This window comes from Aegilops tauschii, chromosome 4 (genome assembly GCF_002575655.3).
Source record: "Aegilops tauschii subsp. strangulata cultivar AL8/78 chromosome 4, Aet v6.0, whole genome shotgun sequence".
NCBI lineage: Eukaryota > Viridiplantae > Streptophyta > Magnoliopsida > Poales > Poaceae > Aegilops > Aegilops tauschii.
Genome location: NC_053038.3, coordinates 451,409,015 through 451,415,505, shown reverse-complemented (window position 1 = coordinate 451,415,505; position 6,491 = coordinate 451,409,015).

Below are 6,491 nucleotides of genomic sequence, written 5' to 3'. Positions count from 1 at the left end.
CCACGCACAAGTAAAGGGGTACAAAGGTGTGCCCCTACTTTTGTACACCGACAGACGGTAGGTATTTCTCTCAGTTATGAAACCAAGGTATCGAACCAGTAGGAGAAAACCAAGTAACACAACGTAAACAGCACTTGCACATAAACAACAACACCTCGCAACCCGACGTATTAAAGGGGTTGTCAATCCCTTTCGGGGTACGGCGCCTCAAGATAGGCAAGCGGGCGTGAGGTAAATTGTAGTAGATTGATAGATCGAACGCCAAATAACGCAGCAAAGTATTTTTTGTATTTTTTGGTTTAATAGATCTGAATAAAAATGCAAAGGAAAAGTAGATCGCAAGGCAAATATATGAGAAAGAAGACTCGGGGCCGTAGGTTTCACTACCGGCTTCTCTGGAGAAAAATAGCAAACGGTGGGTAAACAAATTACTGTTGGGCAATTGATAGAACTTCAAATAATTATGACGATATCCAGGCAATGATCATTACATAGGCATCACATCCAATATTAGTAGACCGACTCCTGCCTGCATCTACTACTATTACTCCACACATACACCACTATCCAGTTCATGGAAAAATGGAGTAATGCAATAAGAACGATGACATGATGTAGACAAGATCCGTTTATCTATATGGCGGTAGATATAGATCTCATCTTTTTATCCTTAGTAGCAACGATACATACGTGTCAGTTCCCTTTCTGTCACTGGGATCAAGCACCGTAAGATCGAACCCACTACCGGGCACCTCTTCCCATTGCAAGATAAAAAGATCAAGTTGGCCAAACAAAACCCAAATATCGGAGAAGAAATATGAGGCTATAAGAGATCATGCATATAAGAGATCAAATAAACTCAAATAACATTCATGGATATAAAAAGATACAACTGATCATAAACTCGAAGTTCATCAGATCCCAACAAACACACTGCAAAAGAGTTGCATCATATGGATCTCCAAGAGACCATTGTATCGAGAATTCAGCGAGAGAGAGAAAGCCATCTAGCTACTAACTACGGACCTGAAGGTCTACAAAGAACTACTGACGCATCATCAGAGAGAGCCAATGGAAGTGGTGAACCCATCCGTAATGGTGTCTATATTGGATCTGGTGGTTCTGGACTCTGCGGCGGCTGGATGAATATTTCATCGACTCCCCTAGGGTTCTGGTATTTTTGGGGTATTTATAGAGCAAGGAGGCGGTCCGGGGGGCACCCAAGGTGGGCACAACCCACCAGGGCGCGCCAGGGCCTCCTGGCGCGCCCTGGTGGGTTGTCCCCTCCTCGGGAATCCCCCGAGGTGCAACTAGGGCCCATCTGCTTCCTTTTGGCTCATAAAAAAATCATCGTGAAGTTTCGTGGCATTTGGACTCCGTTTGATATTGATTTCCTACCATGTAAAAAACATGGAAAAAACAGCAACCGGCACTTGGCACTATGTCAATAGGTTAGTACCAAAAAATGATATAAAATGATTATAAAACATCCAAGATTGATAATAAAACAGCATGGAACAATAAAAAATTATAGATACGTTGTAGACGTATCAGTATTCCGCACGTGCAAAACTGTCTTGCACCCGTTCTATGTGAACGTAGAGCTTATCACACCCGATCATCACGTGGTGTCTCGGGACGACGAACTGTCGCAATGGTGCATACTCAGGGAGAACATTTATACCTTGAAATTTTAGTGAGGGATCATCTTATAATGCTGCCGTCGTACTAAGCAAAATAAGATGCACAAAAGATAAACATCACATGCAATCAAAAATATGTGACATGATATGGCCATCATCATCTTGTGCCTTTGATCTCATCTCCAAAGCACCGTCATGATTTCCATCGTCACCGGCTTGACACCTTGATCTCCATCGTAGCGTCATTGTCGTCTCGCCAACTATTGCTTCTACAACTATCGCTAACGCATAGTGATAAAGTAAAGTAATTACATGGCAATTGCATTTCATACAATAAAGAGACAACCATAAGGCTCCTGCTAGTTGTCGATAACTTCTACAAAACATGATCATCTCATACAATAACGTATACACATCATGTCTTGACCATATCACATCACAACATGCCCTGCAAAAATAAGTTAGACGTCCTCTACTTTGTTGTTGCAAGTTTTACGTGGCTGCTACGGGCTTCTAGTAAGAACCGTTCTTACCTACGCATCAAAACCACAACGATGTTTCGTCAAGTTTGTTGTTTTAACCTTCAACAAGGACCGGACGTAGTCAAATTCGATTCAACTAAAGTTGGAGAAACAGACACCCGCCAGCCACCTTTATGCAAAACAAGTTGCATGTCTGTCGGTGGAACCGGTCTCATGAACGTGGTCATGTAAGGTTGGTCCGGGCCGCTTCATCCAACAATACTGCCGAATCAAAATAAGACGTTGGTGGTAAGCAGTATGACTATCTCCGCCCACAACTCTTTGTGTTCTACTCATGCATATCATCTATGCATAGACCTGGCTCGGATGCCAATGTTGGAAAACGTAGCATGCAATTTCAAACAAAATTCTACGCTCATGCAAGACCTATCTAGGAGATGCATAGCAACGAGAGGGGGAGAGTGTGTCCACGTACCCTCGTAGACCGAAAGCGGAAGCGGAAGCTAAACGCGGTTGATGTAGTCGAACGTCTTCTTGATTCAACCGATCAAGCACCGAACGTACGGCACCTCCGAGTTCTACACACGTTCAGCTTGATGACGTCCCTCGAACTCTTGATCTAGCAAAGTGTCGAGGGAGAGTTCCGTCAGCACGACGGTGTGGTGACGGTGATGGTGAAGTGATCCGCGCAGGGCTTCACGTAAGCACTACGTGAATATGACCGGAGGCGTAAACTATGGAGGGGGCGCCGCACACGGATTGGAACAATTGATGTGTATTAGAGGCGCCCCACCTCCGTATATAAAGGAGGGAGAGGGGAGGAGGCTGGCCCTAGGCACGCCCCAAGTGGGAGGAGTCCCACTTGGGCTCCTAGTAGGATTCGGCCCCCCTTTCCTTTTACCGAAAGGGGAAAGGGGGAAGGAGAGAGAGGAGGAGAAGGAAAGGGGGCGCCGCCCCCTCCCCTTGTCCAATTAGGAATCCTCCCTGGGGGGCACCTCTTGTGGGCTGTCTTGCCTCCCTCCTATGGCCCATATCTTTCCCCAGGGGGTTCCGATAACCCCCCCCCCCCCGGTACTCCGATATGTACCCGATACATTCCGAAACACTTACGGTGTCCGAATACTATCGTCCAATATATCAATCTTTACCTCTCGACCATTTCGAGACTCCTCATCATGTCCGTGATCTCATCCAGGACTCCAAACAACATTCGGTCACCAAATCACATAACTCATAATACAAATCGTCATCGAACGTTAAGCGTGCGGACCCTATGGGTTACAGAACTATGTAGACATGACCGAGACACATCTCCGGTCAATAACCAACAGAGGAACCTGGATGCTCATATTGGTTCCTACATATTCTATGAAGATCTTTATCGGTCAAACCGTAATGACAACATACGTAATTCCCTTTGTCATCGGTATGTTACTTGCCTGAGATACGATCGTCGGTATCTTCATACCTAGTTCAATCTCGTTACCGGCAAGTCTCTTTACTCGTTCCGTAATGCATCATCCCGCAACTAACTCATTAGTCACATTGCTTGCAAGGCTTATCATGATGTGCATTACCGAGAGGTCCCAGAGATACCTCTCCGATACTCAGAGTGACAAATCCTAATCTCGATCTATGCCAACCCAACAAACACCTTCGGAGATACCTGTAGAGCATCTTAATAATCACCCAGTTACGTTGTGACGTTTAATAGCACACAAGGTATTCCTTCGGTATCTGGGAGTTGGATAATCTCATAGTCAAAGGAATATGTATAAGTCATGAAGAAAGCAATAGCAATAAAACTTAACGATCATTATGCTAAGCTAACAGATGGGTCTTGTCCATCACATCATTCTCCTAATGATGTGATCCCGTTCATCAAATGACAACACATGTCTATGGTTAGGAAACTTAACCATCTTTGATTAACGAGCTAGTCTAGTAGAGGCTTACTAGGGACACTGTGTTTTGTCTATGTATCCACACATGTATCAAGTTTTCGGTTAATACAATTCTAGCATGAATAATAAACATTTATCATGATATAAGAAAATATAAATAACAAATTTATTATTGCCTCTAGGGCGTATTTCCTTCACTCCCTTCAAATCATTAGAATCAAAGTAGGACGTAGGGTATTATCTTTTCAGGAGAGCCCAAACCTGGGTAAATCTTGTGTCCCCTGTTACCATCATGCCAAGGCTACCGGCTCGGGACCCTGTACGTGAGATCTGTTGGATTTGACTCCATCACTCAAGGAAGAGGAGGAACAACCACAGCCGTTTGCGCCGCCGATCTCCATGTGCTGCAAGAGGAGCAGCGGTACAACCTATAGCTCCTCGTGCAGCACCGACACGCAGAGGGACAGATCACCAGCATGCAGGCGAATGAGGATGCCGTCGCAACCATGGTCGCGGAGAACCCGACCTTCATGGATGAGCGGCGGGCACGGTATGAGTCCATGCACATCGCCCGCGACATCTGCTGTGAGTGGTGGCGACCATGCGTGACGGCAGTGGAGTGCGACACCCTATTCGATGAGATCAAGGCGAAGGTGGACGCAGAGACGACGTAGGCGATCGCAGGCGGGAACGTTTCCAACGTCAACAGCTTCGCGTCCTTCGCACCGGTCCACACTGGCCAAGAGCCTGGTGCATCCACGTCACCACGATCGGAGATGTCCATGGCCGGGCTGCGGACCGCGGAGGGGGAAGAGTAAGACATGGGAGACGGAACCATCTAGGTCCGGCAAAGATCATGATGTGCAACGCGGCCGTGCCCATGGCTGGTGAAAATTTAGACTAGGATAGCTTTTGGTATGTTAAACAAATGCATGTCCGCTTTCGTTTAGTGAAAATTTCAAACTTTTTATGAATTCAGTCCGGTTTAAATGTAAATCATCCGGTTTGCATTAAATTTGGTTTTTGTCAAAAAAGGAAATATATTAATATCGCGAAGATACCAATTACACCCAGCCTCTGCATCAACAAGATGTCATAAAGACACCCAGGATGCACACGGTCCGAAAAGAAAAAAGAAAGGAAAAAATTCAAAGGCCTCGCGACGATGATCAACTCCTCTTAGCACTAGAACATAAACCACCACCAAAGACAATACCTGGAAAACATAAAAGGTCTCGAAAATTGACGCCTTCAAAAAGAAAACAGTGCACAAGCACCGTCGTCGCCCGATCCAAGATCTTAGGTTTTCACCTGGAGGAAGTCCGAGCTCTCAAAACTATACAATTAGCAATGCAATTGCTAGGCATAACTAATGAAGGTTAGAACTTATGTTTTCACCCTGAAGGTCATCCGTCACCCGAGGAGCACCACCAAAAATAAAATCCTTCAGTGTTGCCTGCCGCCTCCACTTGTCACTGCTGATTCTAAGAGTTATCAAACACCTGGCTGACTCCCGCATCCAAGGCCCCCTCCGCCTTACTGATCCTCCATCTCAATTACCATGACCATCCACATCGCTGTCTACGCCATGGAATTCGAGATACCGACATGTCCCATGGTGTCAACAAGCAATAGAGATTCGTATCGTGCCCTCATGGAGCCCTGTAGGCTGATATGCACGCGCACAACTGGATTCTATCCGATTTAGATATCCTTGGGCTAGATCTCCGGCAGTAGTTCCGGAACACGTCGACAGCCAGATCGAAGAGGACAGATCATGCAAATCATTGTCGTGATGCGATAAGAGCACTAGGACCGCCACCACACCGTTGCCTCCACCACGCCGATGCCATCGCTACCACGGTGGAGAACACTGGCCCGCGCTGCCCACATCCCGCGCAGCTGGCTGAAGACGGACGCCAAATCAGGATCTGCCGCCACCCCCTCGCCTGCACGATCCGCCACCTCGAAGCCCGTCGTGCACCGCCGGTCCCGAGCACCGCCACCGTGGGGATCCGCCGCCGCACCATCGCAACCCTCGCCATCGCGGTGTCCCGTCCTAGCGGCGCCTCCCCGTGGCGGAGGCCATGCGCAAAAGGCAAAACGCCCCGTCACTGCCGACACCGGCCAGGCTTTGCCCGACCGCGTCCTTTGGCGGCGGCGAGGGATGAGGGAGGGAGAAGGAGGGTGTTGGCGGCGGCGGGAGCGCCCTGCCCGTCGCCCACGGGACCAACGTGGGAGGGTATGTGAAATTTGTTTGGTTTATCCAATTCATGTTTGAAATGTGGACGGATGTTTCGGGACACGGCGTTGGATGGCCTTCTCCTGTATTCGTGTCCACCGGCGCATCTGGATGAATTCATGGACGGGTGAGTTTGATTTAGGGGACCGTGTTGGACGTGCCCTTACAGTACATCCTGCAAGACGGAAAACAGTCTGAATCTTGGAGAGAACAATCATGT